Source organism: Peromyscus eremicus, chromosome 2 (genome assembly GCF_949786415.1).
Source record: "Peromyscus eremicus chromosome 2, PerEre_H2_v1, whole genome shotgun sequence".
In the NCBI taxonomy this organism is placed as follows: domain Eukaryota; kingdom Metazoa; phylum Chordata; class Mammalia; order Rodentia; family Cricetidae; genus Peromyscus; species Peromyscus eremicus.
The window spans coordinates 90676166-90684745 of record NC_081417.1 but is presented as its reverse complement, the minus strand read 5'-3'; positions in this window follow the sequence as shown (position 1 = coordinate 90684745).

Here is an 8580-nt window from a genome sequence, read left to right as displayed (position 1 = left end):
GGAGATTTTTCAGTGAAAGGATTGATGGATGTAAGACTTGAGGGAATAAAAGAGTGAACAGAAGACAAAACTTGAAACAATGAAAAAAAAGATGGTATTTTCCTTATGGAATGGGAACTAGGACAGAAGTTGAGAAGAATATTCACTGCAATTCCTACAACAAGCAGGGAATAATGAGCTGAGTGACAGACCATGACCCAGAGCCAGAATTCTTGAAAAGTGTAACTAGAGTTATAACAAGGCAGTATATACTAAAAGGCTGTGGAGATGGGCACTGTGCAGGACAATGTGGTTACAGAAAGGACCTGTTGAAAGCCTGAAGTTCTTAAAGTTACAAAATGATACAAAGAATGCCACCTCCTTCTCCAGGAGAAAGAGAAACCTGCATTTGACTTTCAAAGTCTATGATGTTTTTAGGGTTCTAAACCAGCTTTAGCTTAGTTAAAAAGACAGACCGTGGTTTTTTGTGTGGAGTATCAGAGTCCAAGGTTGGGGAGGCCTGTACAGAGCTTGGGCAAGGACAGAAAGAGTTGGGAAATGGTTATATCTATGAGGGTTATGACTGGAAATTGGCAGAATACTCAGAATTGCAAGAAAAGTGAAAAAAATCAACAATAGATAAGTTCACATCAGGCAGCTTGGTCAGGGACCATTGCATAAGAGAACTGAAGGGACAAAAGACCAATAATAATGCCGAACTTACTACAGTTTGAAACACTAGAAGGACCAATGATAATGCTGAACTTACTACAGTTTGAAACACTAGAAGGACCATTGATAATACCAAACTTACTACAGTTTGAAACACTAGAAGGACCAATGATAATGCTGAACTTACTACAGTATGAAACACTGCAAGGACTACCCAGTAGAAGCTAGGGAAGGATCAAGGAACTAGTGACATTTGCTCTCCATGTTTTCCTTCCATACATGGCTCCTGCTTGTGGCACCCAACAAGCCCAATGAGTAGAGCTCATATGGAAATTCCAATGTCCTGCGGCATCGAGCAGAATGGATAAGGATGAAGAAGGGGTGAGCAAGGGAGGTCGTGTAAGCATAGGACATACTAACGATACTGAGCAGAACAAAACCAACAGATTATGACAGAAGACTATAAAGAGATCACAAAGTAGAGAAATGCAAAAGAAGGAAAAGTCAGAGCTCACGAGTGACAGCTTCAAAGATCGGTCAGTCCTTTTGGTCTACAAAGAGAAGTATTAATGTACATTTGTGCATAGATAATGCAAGAAATTAGAGCCAGCTGTGTTCATAGGCAATTCATGGTAACACCTAAGTTTGGCTTAGAAAAAATAATGCCACTTCAGATACAGTTTGTTTAATACCAGACACTTCTGGAGTAGCCAGAAAAATCTGATTATTCTCTGGATTACTTTGAATATGGAATTTGAATTGCATTCAATAAACACTTATACAACACCTACAAAGTGCAAGCACTGTGACAGATACAGGGACAACAAAGGTGAATAATGCCTATTTCATCCAACACAAACCTCCTGGGAATTACAACACAATAAAATAAGCTTATACAGTTCTTAACGGGTTCTCAGTTATAACATAAAATCAGCTTATGATAGAAAAGTGTATGTGGGATGGATGTGGTGGTACACACCTGTCGTAGCGTTTCTATTGCTGTGATCAAAATACCATGACCAAAAAGTAAGTTGGGAAGGAAACAGTTTATTTGGCTCACACTTCCATATCACCTTCCATCATTGAAGGAAATGAAGACAGGAACTCAAACAGGCCAGGAACCTGGAGGCAGGAGCTGATGCAGAGGCCATTGAAGGTGCTGCTTCCTGGCTTGCTCAGTCTGCTTTCTTATAGAACCCAGAACCAGCAGTCCAGGGGTGGCCCCACCCACCACAGGCTGGGCCCTCCCCCATCAATCACTGATTAAGAAAATGCCTTACAGGCCTGCCACAACCCTATAGCTGTAGAATTTCTCTCCAGCTCCCATCAAGTCCCGCCAGTCCCAGAGCCCACTTATAAAATAAACATACAGACTCATACAGACTCTTACATTATTTAAACTGATTGGCCATTAGCTTAGGCCTATCATTATCTAGCTCTTACTCTTATATTTAGTCCATTTCTATTAATCTATACTTTGCCACGTGGCTCTTGGCTTCCTGATACCTTACATCTTCCTTGTCCTGGTGGCAGCTCCAGGCAATCTCCCCTTTCCCTTCCTGTTTCCTCAATTCTCCTCTCTGTTAGTCCCGCCTATACTTCCTGTCTGGCTATTGGCCAGCACAACCCCATCTCATGGAGGCATTTTCTTAATTGGGGTTCCCTCCTCTCAGATGACACTTTAGCTTGTGTCAAGTTGACATAAAACTATCTAGCACAATACCTTTAATCCCAACACTCAAGAACCAGTGGCAGGAGAATCTCTGTGAGTTAAAAGCCATCCTGGTCTATATATTGAATTCCAGCACAGCAAAATTCCCTGTTTAATTAAAAAAAAAAATCCAGTTCCCTCAGTCATTGGGTGGGGTTTCCGGCCAGGCCCTGGGTGGAGCTCTGGGAGTCCAATTGGCGAGAATGAGGAGGGTTTATATGAGCAAGAATTGTTGAGACCAAGGTTGGATAAAGCACAGGGACAAATAGCCAAACGAATGGAAACACATGAACTATGAACCAATGGCTGAGGGGCCCCCAACTGGATCAGGCCCTCTGAATAGGTGAGACAGTTGATTGGCTTGATTTGTTTGGGAGGCATCCAGGCAGTAGGACCCGGTCCTGTGCTCCGTACATGAGTTGGCTGTTTGAAACCTGGGGCTTATGCAGGGACACTTGGCTCAGCCTGGGAGGAGGGGACTGGACCTTCCTGGACTGAGTCTACCAGGTTGATCTCAATCTGGGGGGAAGTCTTTGCTCTAGAGGAGATGGGAATGGGGGGTGGGCTAGGAGGAAAAGGAGGGGGGCGGGAGGGGGGAGAACAAGGGAATCCATGGTTGATATGTAGAATTAAATTATATTGTAAAATAAAATAAATTTTTTTTTAAATTGAAAAAAGAAAAACAAAAGTGTAGGGAATTACACCAATGATGATAGCTAGAGATAATGGTGTTGTAGAACACAATAGTTAATTATGAAGACACTTGGTCCCAAAATAAATTGGCTTTTTGTTTGTTGCTGTTCTGCATTGTTTTATTTTGTTATTTTTGTAGTTGGAGTCAAGCCCAAAGTTTTCCATGTGTTAGGCAAGAGTCCTATTACTACCTATATCCTGAGGTCTCTGTAAACTACCATTTTAAAATCTCCTGTCTACAAATGTGTATCTATCTACCCTGTTGAAACCTCTCATCTACCCACCCACTCACTCAGAAATCACTCTCCCATTTCCCATTTTCCATTACTCTTTTGTATTGGATGAATTGAATTTGTTGATCAAAGAAGATCAACTGTCATTTGGATACGCCGTGTCCACAATGTTTCATGCATTTGAGCTTGAATGACGTTGAGAGGTAGTTGAACATTTAAGAATCTTGGATGAAGTCATTATGGGTCCCTTCAGGATCACTGGCCTCCTACCTTTTCATGTGATTTATTGGTCTCACATGTGTTCACACCGCTGAACTGAAACCTACCGTGAACTCAACAGAGCTAAGAAGAGCCAGGTCATGTTTTTGGACCTCTAGAACCATTAGCTGAGCACATTTCTTTCTTTATAAGTTACCCAGACTCAAGAACTTTGTTATTTTAACAGAAAATATACAAGTACCTTTTTTAATCTTCAAAACCACTTCTTTTTTGTTTGCAAGAGTGGGGACTGGGGTGAGGGTGGATTTGCTTACCATTCCAAGCAGCCCTACCCTCGGATTCAAGCATGTTGTGTGTGACATAACAATGTGCTGTGGATATCACTCTGTATAAATAAAATGCTGATTGCCCAGTAGCCAGGCAGGGAGTATAGGTGGGACAAACAGAGAAGAGAATTGTGGGAAGAGGGAGGCTGAGTCAGGAGATGCCAGCCTCCCGTCCAGGGAGCAGCATGTAAGGGCAACAGGTAAAGCCACTGAACACGTGGCAACATATAGATTAACAGAAATGGGCTGAGCTTAAGTGTAAGAGCTAGTCAGTGGTAGGCCTGAGCTAATGGCCAAGCAGTTTAATTAATATAAGCTTTTGAGTGATTATTTTACAAGCGGATTCGGGGTCCGTGGTGCTGGGCAGGACTGGAGAAAACTCCAGCTACAACAATGGAATTACACATTGCCTCTTGTATGTCCCAGGATACGACTAGCACCTGATATCCTCATTATACCTAATTCCACCTGAAACACCTGCATTTAAAAGAATACTTTTTGGTTCATTAGGTTTTGTTTTCTTTTGTGGGGAATTTTTTTTTTTTTTTTTTTTTTTTTGCACCAGGGAGGTGGGGATGTAGACAAAAGAAGAAAACAAATCCCTAGCAGGGTAGAGAAATAAAAACCCCACAGAAAGTGATTAATATCATTGCTGCTAATTTTTCATAAGGGATTGTCAGCAAGGAGCCAACTCTGTGCCAAAAGTAAAACAGAAATCCTTCAGCATCTGACTCCAGCAGTACAACACAGATTTCTGCAGCATGGCCCACAATAGAAGATGGAATAAATCTTCCCCAGGTCTAAGTAACAGTGTTTCTGGTCATGCACCTTAGTAACTGAACCTTTATGCCATCCTACTTCGCTCCCATGCATTCATTGTCAGTAGTTTGTTTTCATTCTATCATATTTGTCCAAAACATAATCAGATATGGTGCCTTCTTTCACAGTCTGGGCTGCAGAGATCACTGTCCTTCCTACTGGGGTCATAAAATCAAATTCTCCTACTCCATCTCCTCTAAATAAAGAAACTTTCCTCCTTAAATAGAGCCAAAATACCTTGCACTCCATATTGAAATCAATTCTAGCTGTCACTCAAGCCTAGCCTCCTCAGTCCACCTTGATTTTCTGTCCTGTTTTGTGTTGAATCTAGGCTCCATTAGTCCAAATGGCCTGATCTAGGCTACCTTCAAAAGGAGCACTTGAAACATTAAATTACTTTAAAAGCTGTGTTTGAATGTGGTTTCATAATTGACTGTAAGCTGCTGAGACTGTTTTCTCTTCTTTTGCTGGACCTCCTCCCCTCTTTTTGCTTCTCATATTCTTCTTTATTTGCTTTTCCTTTCTTGTCTTTGATGATTACCTGTGCCTGTTTCTGACACCACAAATATTGCTTCCCTGCCAGATGAAACACAAAAATAAAAGAATTCTCATCCTCCTGTACAGGATAGTTAACAGTTGTGTTAAATCACTGAAGGACAGTTTAAACTACATTATGCCTGTAGCACAAGCATACATGAAAATAAAATGATGGCATGGAAAAATAGGTACAGTTTCAGCTGAGAAATACTTGTGGGAGTGTGATACAGGACATACCCAAAGGAAAAGTGTAAAAACTTTTGAAGGCATTTCTATGCATGAAGATTGCTCTTATGATCCTCAAAGCAAGAATAGATTGTTAAAAAAAAAACTCAAATAACTGAGAAAAACTCCACTGTTCTGGATCAGGCAACAGCTGACAGCAATGTGCTTGATTTCCAGAACTAGCAAGAAATGCAATTATAAATATGAGCAGGACAAGCTATACCTGGAGGCAGTTAGCTAATTAAAAGTCCTCTGCAGAGCTAAAACATAGCACAAATGTATCCAGGAACACCGAGGATTCTCCAGAATATATACAATTATAATCATATATATATATATATATATATATATATATATATATATATATATATGAACAGATATGCATAACTTTTTCAAGCATTGATATCTGTGCTTGTCAGTTTCCTTCCACTGTAACAAATTCCTGAGATAATTTATGAAAAGGAATTATTTGTTAGTTGTTATAGTTCAGAGGTTTCAGCCCACAGTCACTTGACCTTGTTGCTTTGGGTCTGTGGTAAAGACATTCATTGTAAAAAGGAGCATATGGTGAAGTAATCTGATCATCTCATAACAACCAGAAAGCAAAAAGAGGTGGAAGGAGACCTTCATCCCACCATTCCCTTTGGGGACACGCATATTCCTAGGGACTAATAACCTTTTACGAGGTTGGAGCCTCTTAAAAGTCCCCCCCTCCACTCCCAATAGTGTCACAGGCTAGGTAGGGAACAAGTCCCTGATGCACGGGCTCTCGATAGCAATCCCTGACACGATTGGACTAAGATAACACTGGATTCAAGATTCTAGCACACAGAGTTGATAGTACACTTGTGGTATAGTGAAAAGTATATTTAACATTTGACTACAGTGTTTGGCACACAGCTTCTTAAACTCTGGGAATTTTCTGAGTGACAAGATTATCTATTGCTATTCATTACAAGAACCCTTGGTCAAACTTGAGTTTATGTCAGTGAGATGACTCGTGTTCAAGGAGCCTCAATAACCTCAAGGCTCAGTCTGATCACAGCAGAACTCACCACCTGATTGAATGAGGAGAACTTCAAGCAGCAGAACTTTAGAACTTTTAGAGACAGAGATGGAGGTCAAGTAAATGGTAAATAATTCAATTAAGCACATTTAATGTCTTAGTCTGTGTTGGCTTCCACACATATGACTGACTAGCTCTTTTAAACAGCATAAATATATTTCTATAAACATGAGGCTGAGAAGTCCAAAACCAAGGTTCCAGTCAATTCATTTTGTGGTAAGCTTTCTCTTCCTGACTAGCATCTGATTTTTTATTATGCCCTCACATAGCCTTTCCTGGATATCTGCACAGAGAAATATCACTTATAAAACCATTAAACCCATGAAGAAGACTGCAATACTCAAAACCTATTCTAACAGTAATCATCTTCCAAAGGTCACTGCATGTCCCTATACCCATGTACATCTAGTGAGCACTAATTGAACTTGAGAATGATAATAATTATTATTATAAAAGAGGACATGAAGCCAGGAAGAAGATGGTTATATAGTCCTGGGACGATTGGAGGGATGGAGGGAGTAGCAGGTAGATCTGATAAGACTATATTATATATATATATGAAACTCTCAAAAAGTAAATAAATTTAAAACAAAAGTGAAACAGAGAAAAATGCAATTTATCAAAATTTATACGCATGAACTAATACATGTACAATTTTTGAGATTTACTTACCTTTTACAAATATGGCATGTATCAGTGACCAGTGAGGCTGCAGAGAAGGCTCAATGGTTAACAGCATTGGCTGCTCTTCCAGAGGGTCTGGCTCCTAATCATTTGTACCTCCAGTTCTAGGGGCTCTTACATGTTCTTCTGGCCTTCATGGGTATTGTGTAAGCATATGATACAATGACATATATTCAGGCAAAACAGGCATACACCTAAAATAAAATCAAAATTTAAAGTGAGTGATGTATATGTTCCATGTTTGGAGAAAGAAAGTATATAATTCTATCAAATTCAATGTAAAAAAAATTTATTTTAATATTTTAATTAAAAAGATATATTCATGACTCCACTCATCCCATTGCCTTATGAACGAAAAAATGTTTTGGCCTTCTGATTTGCCAATGCAATAGATACAACTCTTAAAAAAGTTCTTCCTAGGTCAGGGCTGTGAATATGATGAGATCAAATTCCTAAATTTTACTTTTATTATTGGACAAAAAAGAAGGAACATTTATCAATGCAATTAAGGTCCCTAAATCCGATGGTTTTTGTTAAGTGAAGGTGAGATTATTCTATGCAGGGGCCTGATCTGGTGAGATAAAATATGTAAAAGAGGTACTAGAAGGCATAAACAGAAGCCAAAAAATTCCCCTCCTTTCCCAAAGGACTTAAGCTATCATATGATGGGACTCATGAGAGTCTGTCCCTATGATAAAGAACTGAGTTGCTCCTAGATGCTCAGGACATCCCTCAACTAATAGCCAACCAAAGAACAGAGCCTCAATCAGACAACCAAAAGATACTAAAATGTATAAACCTGAGGGACCTTGACAAAGCAACTGAACTAAGTCAATACTTTTATTTCAGCCTTGCGAGATACTAAGCAGAAGATCTAGATAGGCTGTGCCCAAACTCCTGGGAGATAATAAATGCAAGGCATATTTTTGTTTGTTTTGTTTAATTTTGAGATTATAATATAATTATAATATTTCTTACTTCCCTTTCCTCCATCCTAACCTTTCCATATCCTCTATCCATATATCCCTCTAATATATGACCTCTTTTTTCACTAATTATTATTGTATACATATATGTCTATGTATATGCATGTATATATACCTAAATATAACCTGTTAAAATCAAATGATGTTAGTTGTATGTATGTATGTTTTCAGGGATGACCATTTGGCACTACTACAGAAAACCACAACCAATCAAAATTCAGAGTTGTGGAGCCCAGTCTCAATAGATATATATACAAAACACTCCCAGATCTAAGGCTCAATGATCATTACCGAGGAGGGAATGAAAGACTGTAAGAGCCAGAGGATCAGGGAGTTTGCTGTGAGATTCTGTCTCCTATGAATGTCAGAAGCTACACCTATAAAGTTTCACCAACATGACTGTTGAAAAATGAGCTTAACACAGACAACA